We start from the raw sequence: 26979 nt of genomic DNA, 5'->3' as shown, positions 1-26979 counted from the left end.
CCGCCCACTCGGCCCCTCCCTCCCTCCACGCCCACGCCCTCGGCCTGCAGAAAACGCTGGGGCCCCCTCCGAGGACCAAGCAAAGTCCCTTCGTGGGCTGCGTAGGCGCAACCGAGCTGGGCACTTGCCTCCGAATGTTTTCCGAAGTTTCCTGGCTGAGCTGCTGCGTCCCGGGGCCCAACCGCGAGGCACAGGTGTCGGACTCCTGCTCCGAAGCCCCCGTACCAGGGCCAGCAGGGCCCACTGGGGCGCGGTGGGGGCACGCGGCTCAGCCGGGCTGTTGGGAAGGAACCCACCTTGGTCCCACGCAGCCGGGGCTGCTCTGCAGAGGGCCCGTGGCCAGGAGAGGGTATTGCTCTCCGGTGATTGAACTGATCTCAGTCCTTACCTTCACTCCAGATGAGGCCGTAGTGGAGTCTTGGCCCTTGGACTGTCTGGGTCCTGCAGGCAGGGAGAGTCATCCTAGAATGGCTATGTCTCCCTAGAGCAAGAGAAAGCTCCTGAGTACCTTGAAGGGAATCCGGTTAAACAAAGGGGAACTGGGGATCCCTGTGTCTATCACAGGGCGTTGCAGGGGGTTTTTAAAGTGCACTGCTCAAGGAGGTGGAAGATGGGGTTCTATTCCCAAACACCTCCATTCCATCCTCATATCACTTCCCCTTGGCTTCCCCACTGGGGCATGTGATGCCTACTCCCCCCGAGTGTCTTGGGAGCCTGTGCGATCACAGCTGCACCTGTGTCAAATGGCCAACTGCCTGCTTGGCACCACCACCTGGATGCAACTAGACATCTCAAACTCCACATGGCCTTAACTGAGCTCCTGGTCACCCCGCAAAGCCACTTCTTTTATAGTCTGCCACTTCAGTTCGTGTCAGCTCCATCCTTCAAGGTGCCTAGGCCAAATGCTCTGGAGTCTTCCTTGATTCCTCTTTCTTTCGCTCATACCCCACATCCAGAGAAGTGGTCAGTTCTGTTTCTCCGTCTTCAAAATGCATCCACAATCCCAGCATTCTCTCCTCCTCCACTGCTACCGCCTGGGCCCAGCCACCAGCGTCTCCCACCTGGATTACTCCAGGAGCCACCTAACAGGTTGCTCTGTTTCGTACCTTCCCCAGCCACACCCCCCTCCAGCCCAGTCTAGTCCCCCATCTCTGTGCACCTGCAGTAGCTTCCCATTTTACTTGGTGAAACTAAAGTGCTTCTGATGGCCTAACAGGCTGCGCCTAAACACCTCCCCGCAACTGGATGACATCATCTTCCCTCTGCTCCAGGTATCCTGACTCTACCTCAACACACCAGGCATGGCCTTCCTTAGGGCCTTTGCATGAGCTGGCTCCCTTATTTCCTTTAATCTTGACACCAGTGTCACCTGGCTGCTTTGTGTAACGTTTCACACCCTCATGCCCATCTCTGGCGCTTCCTCCCCCCTTCCCTGCTGCGTTGTGTCTTTGGTACTTACCACCCGCTGACCTCCTCTATAGGTTAGAGCCCGGGAGGGCCCAGGCTGGCCTGTTTTGCTCACTGCTATATTCCCAGCTCCCAGCACTGTGCTTGGCAGGGAGTATCTGCTCAATGAAAGTTTGTAGGATTCCAATTTCCTGGAACTTTTGAGGAAACTCTGGGGACCACAGGATTGTACAAACACACTGGGAAAGGGGCCTATAGCTGTCGTTACATTTTAAGGACTTGATCACAGGTTAAGAAAGATGGAGGTCAGGCAAAGAGTTTTGTGTAAGTACCATGAAACTAGCCTCAGGTCATGTCACCAAGGGGCCTCGTGGCTCAGACGTGTTGTGGTTCTTTCAGTTACTGTTGGAAACAGGTTCCTTTGTGCTTGTCACCGTGGGTACCCCAAGGCTGGTGAAGAAATGGGAGAGGAGGCCAGAGGCAGAGGCTAAGTGAAGGCTTTCTCCTCCTGGGTAGACCGACTGTGAGACCCTTTGTCACCAAAACTGCAGACCAAGCGTGGGGCTATAAACTCTCCATTACCATGGGCTTTACCGGCCCAACCCACGAACCCGATGAGGTGTAAGCTATCCTCATCTCCATGTTCCAGATGAGGAAATGGGAGACTCAGAGAGGTGAAGGGACATGTTCAGGGTCACACAGCTTGAGAGTGGCAGAGCAGTAAACAGTTGGGCCTCAAAGCTTGGGATGCTTCCACCTGCCATGTGGCCATTCACATTTAGCTTGTGTCGTCCTGGCAGGTGGGTCTAGGCCAGGGAAGGAATCCCACAGGGGTCTCAAAGGGCTTCCCTTCTCCTGGGGAAATCTCCTGGCCCTGTTGAGGAGAGGCTGCCAGCAAAGGGTTAGGCTTGGGCTGTGGGGGTCCAGGGGCACCATGCCAAGGCCAGTGTGGGCCTTGCCTTTGGTCTGGTCCAAAGCTAGAACTCAAGGGATATGAAGGCAATCAGCAGCTGTCTGTCATTCATAGTCATATTCCTGTGAACGTATACTAGATTTTCCCAAGTTCACGTGACAAATGCTGGGGGCTTAACAGGATAGCCAGCCTCTGGAATTCTGTGTGGCCTGCACAGGTAGAGGCCCATGAAGAACAGGCGTGCTGACTGCAGGTAAGAAACACACATCCAGTTGCTCTGTTCATTGTTACTCCCTTGCTCCAAAACCTCCTGTGGCTCCCTACTGCTAAATCCCAACTCCTCAGCCTGTCGTTTAAGGCGCTCCATAGGTGGGCCCCAGCCTCCATTTCCAGCTTCATCTCCTGGTGCTTTCATACATGTCCTTGGGCCTCCTGCCTGGCTTGGCTGTTGATTAGACACCAAATAATTCCTAGTTCTTCCCACCTCGCACCTTTGCTCATGCATTTCCCCTGTCTAGAATTCCAGCTTTCCTGTCAAAATCCCACCTGACCTTCAGGGCTCATCTCAAAAGCCTCCTCCTCTGTGAAGCCTGGCCTGAGACCCATCACAGCACAGCCTGGGCACCCTCCCTGCCTTGGCCATCCACAGCCCTGTCTGTATCTCTGTGACTCTACAGCCCTTTGCCCTCGGCTCGTCCTGTTTTACTGTTTTAGTAGAGACTTCTGGGGTTCCCCTGAAGCCTGCCTGATGAAATCACAGCTGACCCCTGGTTAGGGTGGAGGGGCGTTCAGGGTACCCTCTAGATGGCAGAATCCGGATCCAGAAGGAGGAAATGGAGTGGCGGATGTGGCAGGGCTCAACACAGTGCCCGGCGTCTCCCCCTGCCTACCACTGCATTTGTGCAGAGGCTGTTGGCTGTGCCCACCTGGAGGTCTTGCACTCCACCTGTTCCCTCTGCCTTGCCCCTGGCTCCCGGCCCCCTGCAACCATGCCTCACCCATGCAGAGGCCACACCCCACAGTTCAGGCTCTGAGATGCAGGCTCCGAGCTCCTGGCTGCTGGAGCATTAGCTCAGGGCCTCCTGACTCCTCTGCATAGAGTCCTGACCCCAGTGACCTGCCTTCTCTAACCACAGCAGACTGGAGGCCACACCGACAGGAACCAGGACAGACAAACACCGGTGAGGAGGCCCAGGGTGGCGGCTGCCCATGCGGAGGAAGTGCAAATTGATCTGGGAGCCCCCGGCGTAGACCCAGGTTCTGCCGCCTCCTAGCTGTATAACCTCGGGAGCCAGATGTCTCCTTTCTAAAGTAGGGGTCAGAGTAGTACCTGCTTTGCTGGGGTGAAGTCAGGGTTGCAGCCCCTATGCGTGGGACCACCCTTGGCAGGGCGCCTGGCCTGTAGGCTGGTAGCACTCAGAGAAGAGGCTACTGTCATGATTATTATCCCAAACCCTCCCAAAGACGGGGCAGGTGTTGAATCCAGGAAGACGAAGCATATTAGGATGAAAGCTCAGGTCCTGCATGGAGCTCTAGACACCGTATGATTTTGGGCAAACTGTGAGTGTTTTGATATGTCTGGCAAAAAGTAAGTCTGTGCCAGGTGAGGAGCCAGATTGGGGCACTTGCATAAGACACGTGGCACTTCGCCTAGGAGGGTAGAGGAGAGCACCTGGGAAACGAGTCGAATTATTTCTCATCACTATGTTCTTAAATAATTTTAATTTTCTTGGGGACATTGGTGGTGGTAAGCGTTTTTAAGAATCACAATGGAAACAAATGGGAAATTGTTAAAGTATTGATTGTAATTTCCTGGTGACTTCACTGATTTAAAAAATAGGAACCTTTAAGGAAAAAGCCCTCATTAGCAAGCAAGCAGTTAATTAAGGGGCTGTAGAATGGCTTGCATCGATTTCACCAGGAAACCAGAAAGCTGTGGCTGTAAGTCAATTTTTCCCCCACAGCTCCTTGCTTACCATGAATGCCACTTCTAGAATGCCGTGGGTAATACCATGAGAGCACAGATAAAGATGGGAAATGGTTATTTAAACCGAGATGGATAACTAATTTCAGGAATGATCGTAGATCTCGATGGTTGCCAGTTTTCCTCTTACACCATACACATAACTGAAAGACATTGTCATAGCTTTTATATAGAAAAAACTATGCAGATGGCCTGCTAATTATTACTCTTTATGCAATGACATTTTTTTCCAGCAGCACAGGCATGACCGGCCCCACATGGGAAGAGGCTCCATCCACTGTTCTAGGACCCTTTAGAGCATTTGCAATTTTGTGATTAAGAAAAACCCACACAACAAACCCCTGGCCTGTTGCTGTCCTAGCAACGAGCTAGGCTACTGCGGCACCATCACCACAACCATTCAGAAAGTTAATATGACCCAACACCAGGGAACCAGCCAGGGCCCAGCATTGGGCAGGCACATCGTCCAGGCAGACGACTGGAGAAATAGCGGACAATGTTCCTCTGCTGTTCTGGAAAACACAAGCATATTAACAATAAAAGCAGCTAAAGCTTGGGGCACACCTACTATGCATCAGGCCCCCTGCTTCACATCGTGAGTTCAATGAAGCCTCAAAAATTAATTTCAGAGATGAGCGAACTGAGGCCCAGAGAGGTTCAGCAGCTTGTCTGAGATGGCAGAGTTACTCATGCTACAACCAGGATTTGAATGTCCTAGGCGGTCTGGGACTCAGCAGCCTCCATAGATCCCCTTTAAGACAAAACTGACCAGGGAGGACGAAAGTAACATGCACTTCACATGTTACTCCCGCTGGGCCTGGTGCTGTGCTGGTTGGCTGGCCTGCACCAGCTCACGAGGAAGGACTGCTACATTGTCAGGAATTTTGTGAACCTGTTGGTGACTCATTGGTAGCTTGGAATTGGCCACAGTGGGAGTATCTACACCACAGAAATGAGCAAATGCTGCAAATGAGGGCTGGTTGTTCAACGTTGCCCAACATGCCATCGAATGCAGGTGTTAGAGCAGAACTGCCTGGTTCAAACCAGGGCCCAACGCTTACTGGGCGGCCTGGGGTGAGTTTTCTAGTCAGCAAAATGAAGATAACAGTAGTGACCACCTCATCGGGTTGTTGTAAGCATTAACTATAATCCATGTGCAGGTAGCACAGTATAAGTGATCAGCTAGTATCAGTTGTTGTAAAAGTAAGTATACCGCAGCTACTGCAGGCCTACCTTGGAGACAGTGCGGGTTCGGTTCCAGACCACTGCAACAAAGCGAACATCGCAATAAAGCCAGTCACACAAAATTTTTGGTTCCTCAGTGCGTATAAAGTTATGCCTATGCTATAGTGTAGTCTCTTAAGAGTGCAATAGCATTGTTAAAAAAACACATACTTTAATTAAAAACTACTTTATTGCTAAAAATGCTCACCATCACCTGAGCCTTCAGCGAGTCATTGCTGGTGGAGGGTCTTGCCTCGATGTTGATGGCTGCTGACTTATCAGGGTGCTGGTTGCTGAAGACTGAGGTGGCTGTGGCAACTTCTTAACATAAGACAACAGTGAAGTTTGCCGCCTCGATTCACTCTTCCTTTCATGAATGGTTTCTCTGTAGCATCTGATGCTGTTTGATAGCATTTTACTCACAGTAGAACTTCTTTCAGACTTGGAGTCAGTCCTCTCAAACCCTTCTGCTGTTTTATCACCTAAGTTTATGTCGTATTCTACATGCATTTCAACAATCTTCCCAGCATCTTCACCAGGAGTAGATTCCATCTCAAGAAACCACTTTCTTTGCTTGTCCGTGAAAAGCAACTCCTTGTCCATTAAAGTTTATCATGAGATCACAGCAATTCGGTCACCTCTCAGGCTCCACTTCTAATTCTAGTTCTCTTGCTGTTTCCACCACGTCTGCAGTTACTTCCTCCACTGAAGTCTTGGCCCCTCAAAGTCATCCATGAGGATTAGAATCAACTTCTTCCAAACTCCTGTTCGTGTTGATATTTTGACCTCTTCCCGTGAATCATGAATATTCTTAATGGCCTCTAGAATGGTGAATCCTTTCCAGAAGGTTTTCAGTTTACCTTGCCCAGATCCACCAGAGGAATCACTATCCATGGCAGTTAAAGCTTTACAAAATGTTTTTCTTAAATAAGATGTGAAGGTCAAAATTACTCCTCGATCTATGGGCTGCAGAATGAATGTTGTGTTCGCAGGCATGAAAACAACATTAATCTCATTGTACATCTCCATCAGAGCTCTGGGGTGATCTGGTGCATTGTCAACGAGCAGTAATATTTTGAAAGAAATCTTTTTTTCTGAGGAGTGGGTCTCAACAGTGGGCTTCAAATATTCAGTAAACCATGTTGTAAAGAGATGTGCTGTCACCCAGGCTTTGTTGTTCCATGTATAGAGCACAGACAGAGTAGGTTAGTACGATTCTTAAGGACCCTAAGATTTTCAGAATGCTAAATGAGCATTAGTTTCAACAGAAAGTCACCAGCTGCATTAGCTCCTGACAAGAGAGTCAGCCTGTCCTTTGAAGCTTTGAAGCCAGGCGTTGACTTGTCCTCACAAGTTATGAAAGTCCTAGATGTCATCTCCTTCAATATAAGGCTGTTTCATCTTCATTGAAAATCTGTCGTTTAGTGTAGCCCCTTCATTAACGATCTCAGCTAGATCTTCTGGAGAACTTGCTGCAGCTTCTCCATCAGCACTGGCTGCTTCACCTTGCGCTGTTATGTTATGGAGACAGCTTCTTTCATTAAACCTCATGCACCAACCTCTGCCAGCTTCGAACTTTTCTTCTGCAGCTTCCTCACCTCTCTCAGCCTTCATAGGATTGAAGAGAGCTAGGGCCCTGTTCTGGATTAGGCTTTGGCTTAAGGGAATGTTGTGCTGGTTTGATCTTCTATCCAGACCAGTGACACTTTCTCCATATCTGCAATAGGCTGTTTCACTTGTTTATCGTTTGTGTGTTCACTGGAGTAGCACTTTTAATTTCCTTCGAGAACCTTTCCTTTACATTCACAACTTGGCTAACTGTTTGGCACAAGAGGCCTAGCTTTTGGCTATCTTTGCTTTCGACATGCCTTCCTCGTTAAGCTTAATCATTTCTAGCTTTTGATTTAAAGTGAGGGATGTGTAACTCTTCCTTTCACTGGGACACTTAGAGGCCGTTGAAGGGTTAGTAATTAGCCTGATTTCAATATTGTTGTGTCTCAGGGAATAGGGAGGCCGGAGAAGAAGGAAAAAGAAGGGGGAATGGCCGGTCAGTGGAGCAGTCAGAACACGTACACCGTTTATCAATTGTCTTATATGGGCATGGTTCATGGTGCCCCAAAACAATTACAGCAGTAACATCAAAGGTCACTGATCACAGATCACCATAAAAATATAGTAATAATGAAACAGTTTGAAATAATGCCAGAACTACCCAAATGTGACACAGAGAAATCAAGTGAGAAAATGCTGTTTGAAAAATGGTGCCAACAGACTTGCTGGATGCAGGGTTGCCACAAACCTTCAATTTGTAAAAAATGCAATGTCTGTGAAGCGCAATAAAGTGAAGCTCAATAAAAGGAGGTATGCCTGTACTAATTATGATGATGATTATTATTGTTATATTAGGCGGCCATCCACTTTCACCTACACAAACTGGGTGGCTTAAACAATGGGAATTTGTTGTCACAGTTCTGGAGGCTAGAAGTCTGCAGTCAAAGGGTCAGTAAGGGTGCTTCCTTCTGAGGGCTGTGAGGGAAGGGTCTGTTCCAGGCTCCTCTCCTTGGCTTGTGGACGGCCGTCTGCTCCCTGTGTCTCTTCACATTGTCTTCCTTCAACGCAAGCGTCTGTGTCCAAATTTCCCCCTTTTTAGAAGGACATCAGTGATATTGGATTAGGGTCCCACGCTACACTAGTGTCACCTCACCTTAATTAATTACATCTGTAATGACCCTAGTTCCAAATAACGTCACATTCTGAGGTACTGGCGGTTAGAACTTCAACATACAAATTTTGGGGGGACACAGGTCAACCCCTCACAGCCCACCCTCTGGATCCCAAAAGTCCCTGTGTCTTTCTCACATGCAAAATACACTCAATATCCCATCCCAACATCCCCCAAAGTCTCACTCCATTCCGGCATCAACTCTCAGTTCCAAATCTCATCCAAATGTCACCTAAATCAGGTATGGGTGAGACTCAGGGTATAATTCAACCTGGGCCAAAATTCCTCTCCATTTGCAAACCTGTAAAACCAAGTGACAAGTTATCTGCTTCCAAAATGTAATGATGAGTATAATGGCTAATTTTGTGTGTCAGCTTGGCTGGGCTAAGGAATGCCCAGATAGCTGGTAAAACCTTATTTCTGGGTGTGTCTGTGAGGGTGTTTGTGGAAGAGGTTAGCATTTGAATCAGACTAAGTAAAGGGATCTACCCACACCAATGTGGGCGGGCACCATCAAATCCCGTGAGGGCCCCAAAGGAACCGAACGGTGAAGGAAGGGCCAATTCCCTCTCTCCTCTTGAGCTGGGATGTCCATTTTTTTCCTGCCCTTGGACTTTGCAACTCCTGGTTCTCAGACCTTCCGACTCTGGGACTTACACCCGTGGGCCCCTGGGCCTCAGGCCTTGGGACCAACTGACTTACACCACTGGCTTTCCTGGGTTTCCGGCTTGTAGATGGCAGATTGTGGGACTTCTCGGTCTCCACCATAAGGTGAGCCAATTCCTATCATCAGCCTCCTCCTGTCTATCTATACATATCTCCTGTTGGTTCTGTTTCTCTGGAGAACCCTGACTAATACAGTGGGATGGGCACAGGGTAGACATTCCCTTCCAAAAGGGAGAAATCGGAAAGCAAAGAGGTATCATGTGTCCCAAGCGAGTCTGAAACCTAGCAGGCCAAATGCCATGTGTTTTGAAGGCTTGAGCCTAACTCTGACTCAGTCTGTCCTCTGGGTTTGCCCCCAACCTTCACAAAGACAGCTCATGTATGCAAAACAGAACAAAATCATTCCATTTGCAATAACATGGATGGACCTTGAGAGAATTATGTTAAGTGAAATAAGCCAACAAGAGAAGGACAATCTGTGTATGACTCCACTCATATGAGGAATTTAAAATTATGGGCTAAAAACAGTTTAGTGGATACCAGGGGAAAGGTGGGGTTGGGGGTGGGCACAAAGGGTGAAATGGTGCACCTACAACATGACTGACAAACATTAATGTACAACTGAAATTTCACAAGATTGTAACCTATCAATAACTCAATAAAAACAAAAAACAAAAAACAAAGACAGCTCATGTGGCGGCCACAGCGAACAACTGGTCATTCCAAAACACCTTGTTCTTTCACACCTCCATACTGTGCCCTCCAGGCAGCAGAGGGCCCTGCTTTTCCTGCTCATTTGGGGCATTCCTCTGCAGCCATCAGGCCTCAGCTGAAGCCTTAGTGCTTGTCTGGGAGGCCTTTGTTGACCCCTCTCCTCCCTGAGGTCAGGAAAAGGAGCTGCCCCGGGACAAACAGCACCTCTGGTGCCGTCTTCGGGACCCTGGCCTGAGACTGCAAATCCGCCTGTCTCCCCACTAGACTAAGTGCTGCAGGATTTCAGGCACCAGCTCTCGTTTATCATGTCGGGGTCCGGCACACAGCTGGTGTGCGCTATAGAAGTGCCAGTGTGTCTGACTGATAGAATACACAGAAGAGCCTTTTCTGAACACCTACTGTGTGCAGAGTGTTGGACTTGGGCTAATACACTCTTGAGGGGGCAGTGATGAACCATCTCACACTCATTATTAGACACCACGGATGTAGCTCACTTGAGAGCTGGAGGAGCCTTAACAGCAGGTGCTGACACCTGCCACATATTAACTCATTGGGTCCTCACACTGACCCTGTGCGAGATTACACAGCATAGTGTCAAAGCAAGCAACCAGGAGCTAGCCTGATTTCAATCCAGGCTTTGCCACTTACCAGCTGTGTGACTTTGGGCAGTTTACTTATCCTCTCTGTGCCTCTGTTTTCTCGTCTGTAAAATGGGGCTACTCGGGGTACCTACCTCACAGGGTTCGAGTGAGTTAATATCTGTCAGATGTTAGCTGTCATTCAGGTATGGGCAGTTTCTACCTGCTGCTGCTGCAAAATGCTTGCTGAGGGCGAAGCATGCTCATCCACCCAGTGAGGGGGCCAGGCAAAGTGAGGCCCAAGGGCCCCTCCAGCTCTCAAGTACAGTCCATCTGTCCTGTACATGAAGTGACATTAGTGCACCAACGGGCAACAGACAAACAAATGTGTGTATGTGGGGAGGGGGTGGGCCCCTAAAGAGCCAGTGATGCCAGGAGTCTATTGGTGGCAGTTCCATCAATGATAAGAGGCCTGGCCCGGGAGGCAAGACCCTGGGCTCTTGGCTCAGTCCTGCAAGTGGCCCAGCGTGGGACCTGGGGCAAGCTCCTTTCCCTCTCTGGGCTTTAGGTTCTGCCTCTCCCACAGGCTTGGCCTCCCATCTGCAGCATTTTCCAGGCAGGCCTCCCCACCTGCCCTCGTGGCTGAGAGACCCGTCCTGGGCTGCAGGTAGCCCCAGTTGTGTTGGAGCTGCGGCTATGCCTCCGCTGGCCTGCCTCCCGGCCGCGTGGCATGTCTGCCTGCGGGGAAGCCCTGCTGCCTTGAGGAATGAGTAGAGATGTCACCTGGTGCAATTTGAGTAATGAAACCAAAGGACAAGGAAGTGGCTTGCTGCTCTTCCTTGTGAGCTGGGACATTTGTTTCGCCAGCCCTTTCTCCTGAGTGCAGAGGCAAGTGAGGCCGAGAAGATGCTTTGCTATCCAAGTGCCTTCTCTCTGGGCTCCTCGTTATTCCCCCAGCGCCTCAGGACCTACGATGCAGAGCAGTCTTCTTGCCCCTGAGATGCTGCCCAAGGCACTTCCAAGGTGGCACTCTATGGGGAATTACGGTACTGGGCATTTGCCAGGAGGAAGAGAGTGTGCTTTACATGGGACTGAAATGTCCCTGCTGTTCAGAGAAAGGAGATTCAGAGAAAAAGGCAAAATCGGTGCCTTTTGCAGCAGCCAAATTTCCATCTCTTTGCTGTGTGTGCTGGCAACGTGATGCCCAGAGCAGATCGCACAGGCTGGTGTCACGTTGCATCAGCGGCAAAACAAACTGCTTTAGTAATCAGATCCCCGGACCTGGTGGCAGATGCCTAGCTGGCTAGGAGAGCCATGGCAGCCCACTTTAGAGCTGTGGCGTTCTAAGCGAGCTAGACATGGTGCCACACTGACCCTTGCAAGTGGGTATCCAGAAGCTTCCCATCGGTGGCCATGCAGGGCTCAGCTTCTTCCCCAACCCGCCCCCGTCCCTAGCCGTGTCCCACGGAAGTCCTCCTTGCGTGGATGCATCATTGCCCATTCCAGCATCCTGACCCTGTCTGTGAAGCTACAGCCACACACTGTGTCCTTATTCCTGAAGGGCCACCTCATAGACACCAGCCCACCGTGCCACTCTGTGGGCTCAGTGAGGCTGGGGGAATCAAAGCAGAAGCCTTGAAAGACTTCTGTATCCCTAAGAAGCTGCGGCCGCAAGGGACCACGTTTCCCTATAGTAGGATGGACAGCAAGCAGAACATTTGCTACCCTTGACGGAGGCCAGAACTAGCTGTCCCCTGCAAGCTCCATGCCGCCTCCTCTTGCTCTCTGCTCAGGGCTCGTTCCTACTAATGAAATGGCCGTTTCGCCAGTGTAACATTACTTAGCGATTTATTAGTGATTATTGATTTTCAATTGTGGTTTCCTGGGACTGTGGGATGGAGCAAATCGAAGGCATCCTGCCTACGGACCTCCCTCCATTTGCTTGAAGCCATGGACTCAGTCGCAAGCAGCTCATCCATTGCTGAAAGCACCGAGAGAGACAGCCAGTGCTGCTTCCTGCTGCTCGGTTTCCACTCACTGTCTCCTAAAGAACCCTTCATCCCACTTCCTCCAGAGGCCCAGCTGCGGATAGGAGCAGATAGGACTTCAAGTGGATGCTTTTATGATTTTTTTGGTGGCCCCGATTGGATCCTGTTCCCATCTCTTGGGACTCACTCTGCCCTCTTATTCCCCAGAAGCCTCCCTCCTTTACTCCCTCTTAAAGGATTCCTGCTGCTTCCGAATGATCCATTGTCCCTCTGCTTGGAAAATGGTGGCCTCCATCCCCTGGCAGGAAGGAAGCAGAAGCCTGTATTGCCTTGTAGCCCTGGTCCTCCCCACCACCAGGCTCCTGGGCCTGGAAGGAATCCTAAGCCGGGTGGTCCACTTCCTTCCTCGCCCCTGTCTGTGACTCCCAGCTCCAGCCTCCAACCTGAGAAGGAGTAGGCACTCACACATGCTCTCCCAAGTATCTGCTGAGCACCTCGCTCCAGCGCCACACTAGTTGTGGGAGAAAGATCTGATAAAAAAGGGAAGGCTACCGACAGCTCTTCTGCACCATATCGGAGCTGCTTCACCTCACTTGTCTCTTATTCCAGCCACCTCTGAAGCAACCAGTTCTTTCTACGTGGGGTCCAACAAAATGCATGCGGGTGCAGCTCGACAGCACCTCACCTCAGGCTTACAATGCATGCCTGGGCCTTCTCTTTTGACACTGTGGCATGGAATGCCAGGGGGACTTGTTTGGTATGTGCGCATGCAGGGGAGTTACATTCCCACGGAAAGAAACTTTGACCAACGGGGAAAGGAGATGAGGAATAGCTGCTCCCCTTTCTCCCCCTAGTTCTGCGTCATATTTCATTTGGCTCTCAGAGGGTTATGTGGCATCAAGCAAACAGTCACCCGTTATGGTGCATAATTAGATAGCGTATCTGTCTTTTGGCTCTTCCTCCTTCCCTATGGTGCTCCCCTCGTCCCCCCCATCTCTCACTCATGCTCTCTGGGATCACATTTCCCAATAAAGATACTTACATATAAGCCTTTGTCTTATGCTCTGCATTCCGGAGAACCAGATAGCTGGTACTAGGAAGGGCCTTAGAAGTCCTGAAGATGGGATTTGGGGGCTAGATCTCCTACCAGTCAGATGGTAATACGGACCCCGTTTCTGGTGGGAAGAGGGATGGTGACAAGCGTTGACATGCAGTGGCATCACAGTTATCTAGACTCTCACTTGTGAAGCACGTGGTTATGTGGTAGTGATAGCACTCAAATATTATAGGGACAATGGTAATCGTAAGGATTGGGGGGTTGTCTGGCTTTTATTACTTTGAGAAACTTGCAATAAAGAAAATGGTGGGCTTCGGTCAGCCACCCGTGAATTCAAAACACCCTGTGAAAGCTAGAAGGCCCCTATGGAAGCATTCAAAGGAATCCTCAGACCGTGAGGAAAACTAGACCCAACATCAAATTGTAAGAATAGAGTGTTGCAAAGAAGATTAAATACAGCTTCAATAGTTTTCTATATTAAGGTCTTGATGGGAAAACAGTGGGAAATTGAGACCTGAGGTGGGGACATTTGGGTGGATAAGCCTGAGAATCTTGGACCCTCAAAGTCTCCAGAACTCTTCATGCTGGCAGCCTCTTTTCTTTGCCAGAGGAGAGCAGCCTGCCACACTGTAGAGACCCTGCAATGACATCATCTGATGTAGGTGTCTTGCAAGATGATGCTTTTCCTCTTCAAGACCCACCTTCACTACCTCTCATTGCCTCTAGGCTGACAACCAGGGTCAGATCTCAGGCTTGGAATACAGCCCAAGCTTGGAAGTACAATTCTTGTTCTGGAAGAAAATAGCTTACTTGCCAAAGGAATTGCAGAAACTGGCTAATATATACTAGTAAGAATTGTGAGAACGCTTATGGGGGCTGGATATTGACGGTATTGGACCCAGGGAGTAGACAGGGGAGAATCTATTGACATGGTGGCACTCACTTGTACCCAGGGATTCAAGGTTCAGATAAAGACATTGGGAATGAGTCCTAATACTCTGCTGACATGGCTCCTTGAAGCCTGCCATGACAGTAGCCTAGAATAAATGAGATGGAGCTGCTGTAACTTTCTTGGTATAGTATTGAGGAAGGAAGCGTAATGTTCAGAGAGATATTAGAACAGATTACGTGATATCAGAAAACCTACTATTTGACTGTGTTCCTTGGGTGGGACGAAGAACCCTTCCTTCACCAAGGCGGTAGGCGAGAGGGGCACTAGCATATTTGAGAGCTTGTTAAGTAGCTGTTTTCTCTAGGTTGAGTTTTACAGTATGAGATACACCATGGAACTGAGTTCTCTGGTATCAGTGGAGATGTGACTCTAGAATGGCAGAGGTCAGGTGGCAACACTTAACCATCATAGTAATGTAAGCAAGGTCAGAGTAGCCACTGGGGTGTCACACCTGCTGGGATCTGTGTGATGACCGACAGACCATTGCATTCCTAGGACAGATAGGTGGGAGATAATGAGGGCGTCATCCGATTAGTCTAACAGAAAAACATCGGCAGCTTATGAGCAGAACACGGATATCAGCCACCACAATGAAAAATTCAATTCCTTACGCAGTTTCCGGATTTATGTCATTTCTCCAACCCAGAGCCCAGATTGAAGGGGAGACTGCTCTCCTTGTGGAAGAGCCCTACAGTGCCACCGCAATTACATATGACAAATATTCTCCCAATCCTTCTGCAAAGGGGTCTAAGGACGTTTGTGAAGGGAACCATGACAGGGAAAGGGGACTACTTATACTTGTCAAGAACTGTTGGATACAAGGTCTGAGCTTACACTAGTATCAAAAAACCAAAAATGCCATCATGTTTTTCTTGTTAGACTGGGGACTTACTGAGGTCAGGTGACAAATGGTCTAATGGAGCTGTAGGCCCATCCTGTGGTCATTTCTCTGGCTCCCAAGTATATAACTGGGATAGACATTTTTAGCAGCTAGAAGAACCCTCACATTAGCATCCTGACTCATGGAGTAAGAATTATTTTGATAGGAAGGATCCAGTGGAAAGTGTGGAAACTGCTTCCTCAGCTGAGATGGGAAATCAGAAGCAACACTAGGAGGTATTGCAAAAATTTGTCTCACTATCAAAGATTTAAAGGATGAAAAAGCAGTGGTCCCCATCACATCCTTGTTCAGCTCACCTATACGGCTCCAGCAAAAACCAGATGGATTGTGGCAGACTATGGTGAACCGCTTATGGTAAACTCTACCAGGTGGTCACACCAGTTGTGGCTGCACTGCTGGCTGTGCTATCTTTACTGCAGCAGACCAGAACATCCTTTGACACTTGGTATGTGGCTCTTGGGCTGGAGAATGCATTATTTTAATCCCCATCAATAAATGAGATTAAAAGCTGTTTGCCTTTACACAAGAAGGCTAGCAGTACATATTCACTATTTTACCCCAGGGCGAGGGGAATTCTCTGCTCTCTGCTGTCACAATGTAGTCTATAGGGGCCTTGATCTTCTTGACATTTCACAGAACATCACACTGGCTCATCATATTGATAAAATTACTGACATCATGCTAATTGGACCTGGTGAGCATCAAGTGACAAGTACCTCAGACGTCCTTGTAAGACACATGCAAATAAGAGGGTGGGAGATAGACCCCAAGAAGATGTATGGGCTTGCCATGTCAGTGAAATTTTTAGGGGTCTAATGATCTAAAACACACTGTGACATCTCCCCTAAGAAAAAGGACAAATTATTCTACTGTGAATTGCCTACCCCTAAGAAAGAGACACAGCACCGGGAGGGTCTTTTAGATTTTGGAGGCAGTGTAGAATGAAGTTGGGAATTTTGCTCCAAGATATTTATTGGGTTGTGCAGAGGTTGCCAGTTTTGAGTGGGATTTAGAACAAGAGAGGGCTCTGCAGTGGCCCAGGCTGAAGTACAAGCTACTCTCCCTCTTGAGCCTAATGACTCATCAGATCCAGTGGTGCTAGAGGTATCTGTGGTAGACGGAAATGCTGTGTGGAGTCTTTGGCAATCTCTAACAGCAGAGTCGCAGTGCAGACTCCTACGGTTTTGGAGAAAGGTCATGCTTTCTGTGGCAGAGGATTGCTTTCCTTTGATAAAAGCTTTTGGAGTGTTATTGGGCCTTGGTAGAGAACTAGCGCTTGACCGTGGAACCCCAAGCAACCATAAGACTGCAGTTGCCCATCGTAAGCTGGGTATTATTAGATCTACTAAGTTATAAGCTCAGGCAAGCACATCCTTTGTATGATGAAAATAATGATTTGACTTTGGATCCAAGAAGGTCCATAGACTCAAGTAACTTACTTAAACAGATGGCTGCATCTGTTGTATTAACCACACATTTCCCACAGCTCATACTTACGGCTTTATGGAGTTTTCCTGTGACCCATCAATGCAGGAGAAAATAGTTTGGGCCTCGTCCTTAGATTGGTTGGCACAATGTATTGGTGAAAGCTGAAAGAGAAATGGACTGTTGCCACATTCCAAGCCCACTTGGCGATGGTAGAAAGAACAGCGGTAAAGGGAAATACTCCTAGAGGGTGGGGTTGGTCGTCAACTTGGCGTAGAGGAAGTGGCCTACAAAAGGATGGACGACTGGGCAGTGGCAATTGGCTTAGCTGGTTGCCACAGGTTGAATTTTGTCCACTTTCCAAATTCATATGTTGAAGTCCTGTCCCTGGTACCTCAGATTGTAACCTTATTTGGAAATAGGGTCAATGCAGATTTAATTAGTTAAGATGAGGCCATGCTGGAGTAGGGTGGGCCCTAAACCAATATGACTGGTGTCCTTATACAAAGGGGACATTTGGACAAAGAGCTGTATATAGAGGGAAGACGATGTGAGGAGACACAGGCAAAGATGGCTGTCTACAAGCCAGGGAGAGAGGCCTGGAGCAGACCCTTCCCTCAGCCCTCGGAGAGAACCAACCCTGCTCGTTCCTTTGTTTTGGACTTCTGGTCTCCAGAACTGTGAGACAATAAATTTCTGTCCTTTAAGCCACCCAATTTGTGATACTTTGTTATGGCAGCCCTAGAAAATTAATACACTAGTTGGCTAGGGGCCTGGAAGGAACCTGCTTGGAAAATCGTGTTAATGGCAAAGGAGGTACAACGTTGGGCACAGGATTCACTGAGATTACTGTGTGCCCAGTCACTCAGTAGCAGTAGGCCTAATAGAATAGCCTGTTAAAGACTTAGCTAAGATGCCAGCTTGGGGACAGTACAGTGTGGGGTTGAGGTGCTGTTTTCCGGGATGCGGTGTATACACGGATCCAATGACCAACACATGGTCCTCAATAGCTAAAACCCACACATCCGCAAACCAAAGGGTGGACATAGGAGTGGGCCTCCTCACCATCACTCTCAGTGACTCATTTGTTGAATTTATGCCTCCTGTCCCTGAAGCTTTAGTCTCTTCCAGATTAGAAGTTCTGTTTTGATGGGACAGAATATTTCCATCAGGGGTCACAGTAAGGATTCCATTGAACTTGAAGCCACAATGACCATATAGTCAGTTAGGGTTTTCATTCCAGTAAACCAGCAGGAAAAGAAAGGAGGGCTTAGTGTTGCTTCCATGCAATGGTGGCAGGGAGGAATATGTTTAGGGCCCAGGGAATTCAATGGGGGTGTTTTCTTGGTGCTTCCTTGTCCAGTAACAAAGGTGAATGGGTGCTTGCAGGAACCATGGCCCAACAATGGCCCGGCAGCTAAGGGCTTAGACTCTCTGGGGATAAAGGCCTGAGTCACCTCACCAGGCAAGCAACACAGACCAGCCAAAGTGCTGGCCCAGGGAAGAACATTTCTAGAATACGAGGTGGAGGAGGGAGATGATGAATATCAACTATGGCCTAGGGATCAGCTGTGGCACCAAGGACCGTCACTTTTTCACCAACCCTCCTGCATGAAGTCTTTGCAAAGATTGCAACTGCCTATCACTTTGAAAGGGCTTCTGGGTAGATTGGTCTTAGACTTCAAATGTCTTAAGAAGGAAGTGAGAGCATTTTGTTTTCTCAAAAATGGAAGCCCCATATTGTAATATGGGAACAGGGTACAATGGAGGATACAAGCAAATCTATGTGGTGCAAGGAATGGACTGTATCAGACACTTTTTAATGCCCCACTTCAGGTTCTCTTGGCTTCACCCATCTCTTACTCCAGTCACTGCTGTGGAGACCAGTTTTGTGAAAATTCTGACCACCTTCATGCTGGTGCAACCTACTGGCACCTTGCAGTGTCTGTGACGCATGCTTTCCCCTCCTTCCCCCAAGCCAAGGGATGGGTCGTTGTGGGAACCACTCAGCACCCACACATGTGCACCTTGGTTTTTGGGGGTGTTAACACTCCATGAAATAACTGCTTCCCCTTTTCTTCCACAATGGATGATCTCGAGATGCATTTCATATGGCTTCTCGGATGGTCCCATAAATTCAAGCAGCCAGTTGCCTTTCACAGTGGCCAGCTTGATAAACACGGTCTTGTACTGACTGTCCTTCTTTCCCTGCATCACTGCCCCTGCCCCTTACTTCCGCTCCCTGGTGTCACTCTCCCCCGAAAAATATTCACACATAAGTTTTTGTCTCAGATTTGACTTTCTGGAGTCTGCAGACTAAGAGAGTAGGCACATGCCTGCCCTCACTGAGTTTCCAGACTAGTTGAGGAGACAAACACAGAACATTTATATTCCTGGTGTAACATGTCCCGTACAGGGGCTGCACCCAGTGGGGCAGGAGTGTGGGAGACCATAGGAGCCCTAAGTAATCTGGGGGGAGGGGTTTAGGAGGGCTTCCCTAAATTGTGAAGGTTCAGCTGATATATGCAGTATGAGTAGAAGGTTTGTCAGGAGAAAGGGGTGTGGGCCAACACTTTTGTGGGGCAGGTGTTTTCGCAGAGGTGAGGGGAGGAGGGGATGCATCAAAGGTTTCTGGATGTTTCAGCCTTAGAAGCAGAGGTGGTCATGGGGATGTGGGAAAAGCAGGGGCAGCCGGAGCCGAGTACCCTTTCTACAAGAAGTGAAGCTCCAGAAGACATGGGACTCGATGGGGTCCAGGACCCAGGGGAATGGGTTGGCCATCCACAAGGGAAGGAGCAACCCTTTTTCCTCTGAGACTGAATAGAAAGAAGGAAGAGAGGGAAGGGAGGTACACCGTGACTTTGAGGTGGCAAGGACGATGGAAGCTTCAAGTTGGACAACTTTGGTCTTCTCTGCAAATCCCAAGCTGAGTTTGCTGCTGGCAGAGTCAGGGTGGGGCCAGGGCTGGAGGAGGCTGGTGGCGCAGGCTCAGGACAGCTGTTGTGGGGAATTCCAGAGGGATTGAGTTGACGGAGGGAGCGCCGCCTGCCCTACCTGTCTGCCGGGCCAGACGGGACTTTGCGTAAAGGAGGGCCTCGGGGTGTTTGCTGAATGTAGAGCGGGTTTACCGATTGTGGCCTGAGTTGCAGTGAGTCCACGCTTACCCTCCACTTGACCCACGCTTGGTTCTCCTTCTTACTACCACCCCCACTCTCTGAAATGCACCCCCCTTACCACCCCTCAGCCTTTGCCTGAGTTGTCCCCTGTGCAGGCAACAACTGGTCTTAGATCCCCCCAAGCCACAGCCCACATTCTTCAAATCGCAGCGTGAAGCCCCACCTCTAAGAAGCTATCTTTGTGATTAATACCGACCATTCTCGAACCCCTCAGCAGAAGCCCCAGAGCGGACCTCTTGTCCAATGCACTCCTGTAATTCCTGTTGCTCTCCGAATTTAGCCAGGACCAGGAGATGACAAGCGCCCGTCTTAGGGCCCATGTTAGAATGCCAGCTCTGAAGTGTGGGAGCTGTCTCCTGGCCCCCCACCTCACACCTAGACAAGTAAGAACTCTCCAGATTTCCTTAGGCGTCAAAGGTTGTCAGAAGTGAGCCCCATCCAGGAGCCCCAAGAGCATTCCAGGGGCTTCTTAAGCCAAGTCCACACATCCCCAAGAAATCCAGGGAGGGCTTCAGGTCGTTGACAAGACCCTTGGATTTGGATGCAAAACATTGTGTGTGCATATGTGTGCATGAATGTACTTCTGTGTGTTTTCTGGAGACAAGTTCCATAACTCTTCTTAGCTCTTCAGAAGGATCTCCGAGGGGCTGGCCAGGTGGCACAGTGGTTAAGTGCACACGCTCCACTTCGGTGGCCCGGGGTTCGCCGGTTCGGATCCCGGGTGCGGACATGGCACCACTTGACAAGCCATGCTGTGCTAGGCATCCCATATATAAAGTAGAGAAAGATGGGCACGGATGTTAGCTCAGGGCCAGTCTTCCTCAGCAAAAAGAGGAGGATTGGCTGCAGTTAGCTCAGGGCTAATCTTCCTCAAAAAAAAAAAAAAAAAAAAAGGCTCTCCAAGCCCTGAACAGCCCAGAACCACTGCTGTAAACCTTTCTCGGTGGACACAGCCCACAGCGGGCCTACACCCCACTGCACAACTCATCTGCAGTCAGGGTGAATCCAGATGGTCAAATGGATGCTGCTCCCAAGTTCCTGGGCCACTGCCAAGGGTGTTGTGGCCACAGATATTTGTGCTCAATCAGAATTCAGTCTGTGGGTCATAACATCCCTCAACAGTCCAATGAGTGGATGACAATAAATAGAGAGCCAATCAGGTTTATGAGTCTTGTGGAAATTTAAAGAATCCTAACCTGTGGGAGCTGGAAGGCTGTTTATAGGCCACTGAGTCCAATATTTCCAGAAATGTGTTCTATGGAACGCAAATTTTACCAGACGTGAACAGAATAGCCCTTCAAAGAAAAAAAGGACTCTGAGATCAAAAAGTTTGGGAGACATTGGGTTAAACAATGTTAAATGGTTCTCTCTCCAGTAGGACTTCTCAGCATCTGCATTAGGTAACAGAAGCTTTGAATTTTCGGGAGGGAGGTAGTGTTTCCCAACTATAAGTACTATGCAGTTCCTGTGCAGGGTATCTGGTGGGATAACAGTCTTCCGTTGACCCGGTTCGGGTCAGAAACCATTTCGTGAGTTTCGGGAAGTTCTATTCACCCCTACTTAACTGGAGAACTCTGCTGGGCACATGCGCTTCCTTGGGGATGAGTGGGGGGTGGGGGCAAACGTGAGTGCTCGGGTACTCCATGCGCTGTCACTCCCAGCCCTTCCCCCCACAGCTGCCGGATGCTTATTCTAGGATCCCTTGTGTAGTGCTAACTTATGGCCCAGATGCTGTCCCAAGCACACTTTATAGTTACTCACTGTGTCAGGCAGCGTTCTCCAGAGGAATGGAGACAGTAGGATATAAATATATAAGGACTACTTTAAGGATTTGGCTCATGTGATTGGGGGGGCGGGCAAGTCCACCAGTGGCAGGCAAGGCCAGCAGGCTGGAAACTCAGCAGGTGTTGCTGGTGCTCTTACCTCTACAGCAGGCTACCTCTCAGGGCAGCCTGCTGACCAAAAGTCAAAGGTCTTGGGGCAGCGGCCCCCTGGCTCCCAGGTCAGGCTTTGGGGGCCAAGGCCCAAGGCCAGCCACAGTCTTGGGCCAAGGGAGCTGTTATCCCCCTTCTCCCCAAGATTTTCCACCAAGGGGGAATGCTCCCACACGGTCGGCCGAAACTTGGCCCCTGTCTAGGCCAGGCCTGCAGGGCTTTATTTGCCTGTGAGTTTGTTTGGAAATGTCTCTGGGTTGTATTTTCTGGGCATGTGCGCTCAGGCCTGCAGGAGTGGGGGATGCAGATCTGCTGCCTGGTCGGGCTGTGGTGCTTCAATATCCCTGTGCACCCAACGCCGCTCATGAGCCACCCCAAAGTCTGCAACTCCAGGCTCATGCCCTAGTGCGTGTCCAGCCAGGACCACAGCCATGACCATGGCCCACAAATTTCCCAAATGGGCATGCTTCAGTGCAACTTCCAGAAGTGCCTCCCATGCTGGCCATAGGGCTATACTGCAGGCCTCATGCTCTGATGGGGATCTGAGCTCAGATGAAGCCAGGGCTGGGGGCTGATGCGGAGGCTGTCCCTTGGGTTGGGCTGACAATGGTGACCTCGGAAGATGCCTGCCCCCTCTCTGGCCTCAGTGATCCCATCTATATGATGATAGGGGAAGACTAGAATGATCCTTAGTGTGCTCTCCATCTTCAAACTTGTCTTCAACAACAGAGTTTGAAGCCACTTCCTTCTTTCCCAGATACCCATAGAGGCATTCCAGAGGGCACTGTTGAGGACTCTTTTTCTGGACTTGTGTCTCAGGAGCCGGCTATAGACAGCTAATGGCTAGGCATTGCTTGGTTACATACTTGCGTACAATAAGCCAACAAACAAAATCCAACAACCTCTAGTAGGGCACGCCATTCTAGGGGCAAGTGATGGCAGTGCTGAGACAAAGAAAATTTGGGAGGAATCAGGAACTTTAGGAGATGTAGCCTCTAGGATTCCTCCCTCCCTCCCTGCCTCCCTCCCTTCCTTGCCGTCTGTCATCTGACCCCAGGCACAGGTCAGCTCAAACAGCTGAACAAGGACAGCAGGCACGCTCTCTTGGATCATCTGGGGAGGGGGCTGAACGGCAGCATTCTTCCCCTGCCACCCCCTCACATTTAACACACACTCCCCCATTATTCTGAAAGAAAAATGCCAGGATTCCAGGAAGCAGTACAAATGTGTGCTGACCTTGGAGCCCCAGATCCATAGTAGCAGCTTGTCCTCAAAGCAGACAACTACAGACGGGTGTGCTGTAGGCTTCGGCCTCTATTTCCTTCTGGGCCCCAAGGTGGCTGATCCTTGGGCCTCAACTCTGCTTATAGGGAATGCAGGTGATACCCTGGAAGACAGCCCTGACCAATACCAAGTCTAGAAGGAAGAGCTGGCCCAGCCGAGGCGCTCCTGGGAGGCACCCTCTACTGGGCCGCCTCAGGAAGAAGAGCCTAGAAGCCTGAGTTCTTGTTCCTGCCTTTGGCTCGTTGGGCTTCCGTAAGAAGGCTCCCTGGGGTGTGCACAGTTCTTTATGGATTACCAAACATGTTGCTGTCCATTCCATTCCTCCGCTCATCTGTTCATTCTTACGTCCACCACATACTTATCAAGTGCTGGTTGTGTGCTAGTATTGGAGGTAGAGTGGTGCCTGAGATCCACCTCATCACTGCCCCCCTGCTGCTTCCATCTTGCAGGGAAGATAGACAAGGAACAGAGAATTCGAAGAGGGGTACATGTTTCAAAGGCAATGAGAGTCTACTGCAGCGCCAGAAGAGGGCCGGGAGTGCCATGTCAAGAGTGTGTGGTTAGAACAAGGCAGGGTGGGCCGTTTGAGCCTGGTGTCCTAGCTCCCAGCTCAGGGCTTTCTCTACCTCTCTTCACTGCCCTCTCCTTATTCCACCCACCCCCCAGCTGCTGCCTATTGGATTATCATTCACTGCCATTCATCCAATGAGCTTGGCCAATAACAAGGTCGTACGTTAGCTTCCTCTTGCCAAATCAGGTGACAAAACCAAGGCCCTTGGCAAGGTGGAGAGAAGGCCAGGTCATGGACAAACAGGACAGCTTATCAACCTTCTTTGGTGTCCCCTCTTCACTGCCAGGGCCAGGCTTAGCCCTGGGGCTCCTGACACCTGGGAGTGGGACAAGGTTAAAGGGAACTGAAAGGGGGCCTGTTGGGCTGGGGCTGGAGAAAGAGTGACCTGCCTTGGTGCTAGATGCTGTGGGTGTGGCTACGTTTAGGATGTAGAGGGACCCAACCAACTCTGGGCCCCTCCTGTGTGCAATAAAGCTGCATTTTAAGGGTAAGGAAGCGGAGGCTTAGAATGGGTAGAATATGACTTCTTGTCTGAGGTCATCTTGACAACTGCCCTGTATGGGAAGTCCAGTTGGCAGTCCCATTTGACAATGGAAAACCTGGAGGCACAGAGTGGAAGTGACATGCCGGAAGCCAGCGGGCCCCCCAGCTGCATTCCTGGGCCTCTTGGTCCCACACTGAGGTGTCTAAGCCTGGGCCTTTCTCCAGAGGGTGGCGGGGGGGGGGCTTGGCTTATGACTGCTGAACCATGTTCCCTGGAATTTCACAGAGGAATCTGAAACTCTGTGATGGTCCCACACACTAAAGCACTGGTTCCCTTTGTTGCCACACAGATTCCATTCTCCCAGCAGCTCGCCCTGCTGTCCACTGTCCATCAGGAGCAGGAAGCCCTGTCCCAGCCCTATGACTAGACCCATCAGCCTTCTTCCCTCCTCAGAGTGGGTCTAACAGGCAGTCCCTAGACCCTGGCACTCAGGCCTCCCTCCACTGTGATAAACCCAATGGTTTCAGGCCAGGAGCTCAGGCCCTCCAGGAAATGATAGCTCATTGTCATTACCCAGAAAATCTCAGCAGCTCCATCATGAGGTGTCCAGCCCGTTCCAGGGCTAAATTTGGCGGGGGAGGAATCTGAGGAATTCTTTAGGCTCTCAGATTCCACCTTTTTATTTTGGGGTAGAGGAAAGAAGGGGCGGAAACCGTGAAACTGTATCCTCAGCCCCAACTCCGGCGCTGAGGGGAGAGGGAGGGCTGGTGAGCTAGTGCTGGGAGCCCCAGGGAGTGACGGCCTTCTCTCCCGCCCTCATCCTCTCCTTTGTCACCATGGCCACCAGGACCACACAGTGGTTTCTGGTTCAGCCAAACTCCTCTGGGTCCCTGGAGCCCTGTGCTTGGGGCTTCTGTGGGGACCCCAGCTGCCCACCCTAGTGGGGCCCAGGGCCCCTTGCCGGGCCAGCCTCCACCTGCCCTCGTGCTTTCATCCTCAGGCTTGTCCTGAGCAGTCTCACTCTCCAAGGTCTGTCCTCTGCCCCCTGGCTCCCCTCCCCTGGGCCCACCATGGACAGCCAGGACAAGAGCTCAGCGGTAGGGAGGAGAGGCCTGGGCTGCAGGCTGTGTCCCCCTGGGGCCTTCCGCCATGTTGGGCACATGAGCTGAGCCATCTCTGTGCTGTGGTGGAGTGAGGTTCTGCCGCTGGCGCCACATCCAAAGCCCTGTGCGCACCTTGGCCGGGCCGGGACGTGCCTGCGGGCCAGCGCCCAGGGTGGCCTACTCTCCTTTGCAGAGCGGCCCAGCACCAAGGGAGGCTGGGGAAGCCACCAGCCGACAAATGGCAGTGCCCTCCCACTTGCGGGGAGCAGCCTACTCCACAAGGGCTGTGGGAGACGGCCGTTCAGGCAGGAGGCGGAGGGGACCCAGAGCTGAGGCCCTGGCTCTGTATCCCTCTGATGGAAGGAAAGCGGGGAGGGACAAAAGAAGAGAGGAAGGAAGGGAGGAGAGCAGGAGAGAGGGAGCGGGCGCCCATGGCCTCCCTGGGAACCCACTGGAAATGCCCCGTGAGCCAGAGCCAGGGCCGACTAGGGCCAGGGTGGCTGCTTCTGAGACACGTCCTGTGCTCTCGGCGACTGTGTGCTTGGCTGATGCCACCTTCCACAGGTGACCAGGGTCACGCAGACCAGGCCAACAGAGTCCCCAAGGAGAAAATCTCCCAGCGACCCAGCATCAGACCCATTGCTCCTGGTCATCTTGGATGCGGCTGCTGGATCCGCAGAGCTGAGGACACAGGGACCCCGGGCTGGCCCTGACTTGCACGTGACCCTGCGCACAGCCCTGCCCGCTGTGGGCCTGGTCTCCCTGCCTGTCAGCAGCTTGGGCTGGGGGCCTGGCTCACCTGAAGGGCCCTGCTTGTCCCTCCCACAGGCTCCCAGGTACCGACCAGCACAGGGCTCAAGGTGTACCAGGGCCCCTGGGCCACCCTGGGTCAGCTGTAGCTGCCCGCTGCCCAGGGACAGGAGGCCATGCCAGCCTTGGGCCCATCTATTTCCACCCCTCCTGTCCCATTGTGGCTCCAGGGACAGAGTGCTCCTTCCACTCTGAAGTGCTGCCCTCTCCACTGTAAACAGTGCTGGTCCTGGAGTGTCCTCCCAGGGCAACCAGAGTTCTGATGGGGCTGATGCTCTGCAGCCACAGACGTGAATGGAGCAGTGGAGACAAAAGCTGGTAGGGCTCTCTCAGGCTTGGGCTGAGATTCACCAGTGTCATCCCCTGCTGGGAGGCAGTTTCTTACTGTCTCCAGTGTGCAGATGAGGAAACAGTGACCTGAGGCTGCACAGTACCCAGCAGGGGTGGTCCCAGGAGCCAGAATTCCAACTCAGGTTTGAATGACCCCAGAGCCATAAATGCTGCCTCCTGGCTGTACTCCAAGGCCCCTGGCAGCTGAGACCCTGTCCGAACCCCCACCCCACCCATTGCTCAACATCGTGCCAGGCACAAAGGAGACATCCAGTTAGCATTTCTTGATGGATTGTCCGCTAAAGGAGCCACCCAGCCAGCTACATGGGGAGCAGGACCCACCAGGCCTGTCCTGACCCACGGGCCCCGCGAGGAGGGAGGCTTGTTTCTGCACAAGCACTGCTCCTTGCCCTCCCAGCACACAAGCCCAAGCCTGCTGCCCCAGGCAGCAGGGGCTGCTTTGAGGCGCACGTCTTACTCTTTCATGTCACAGGGCGAGGAAAGCCGGCTTGGTGGCCTCCAGCTCTGCGAGTGAAGGAAGAAGCCAAGGTGGGCTCCCAGCACCAGTCCAAGCGCATATTGGACTCCAGAGCTGCGCTCCACTCTGCAAAGGGTCCTGGAACCCACTGAAGGGCTCCTAGGGCCTGCAGCTACGACTAAGTTGTGGTGGGAGGGGTGGGGCCTGGCGTGTGCGGAGGGGAGGGGGGGATGCCTTTAAAGTCTCCCAAGGAATTACACTTCTGGAAATAAGCATAA

General features: G+C 51.1%; 1 protein-coding gene across 2 annotated transcripts in view; it reads right to left on the bottom strand.

The window, feature by feature from the left end:
- MAMLD1 (mastermind like domain containing 1) overlaps nucleotides 1-26979 on the bottom strand; it is a 222932-nt gene that overhangs the window by 126758 nt on the left and 69195 nt on the right. For both annotated transcript variants that reach the window (XM_070256695.1, XM_070256696.1), the window contains exons 3-5: nucleotides 16604-16695; nucleotides 389-481; nucleotides 129-277 (exon numbers count right to left, since the gene is read on the bottom strand). The gene's annotated coding sequence lies outside the window, so the exon portion shown is untranslated. The remainder of the gene's footprint in view (nucleotides 1-128; nucleotides 278-388; nucleotides 482-16603; nucleotides 16696-26979) is intronic.

The sequence above is a fragment of the Equus caballus genome, chromosome X (genome assembly GCF_041296265.1).
Source record: "Equus caballus isolate H_3958 breed thoroughbred chromosome X, TB-T2T, whole genome shotgun sequence".
In the NCBI taxonomy this organism is placed as follows: Eukaryota; Metazoa; Chordata; class Mammalia; order Perissodactyla; family Equidae; genus Equus; species Equus caballus.
Note: the sequence above shows the minus strand (reverse complement) of the source record. Positions and strands in the feature narration are given on the sequence as shown.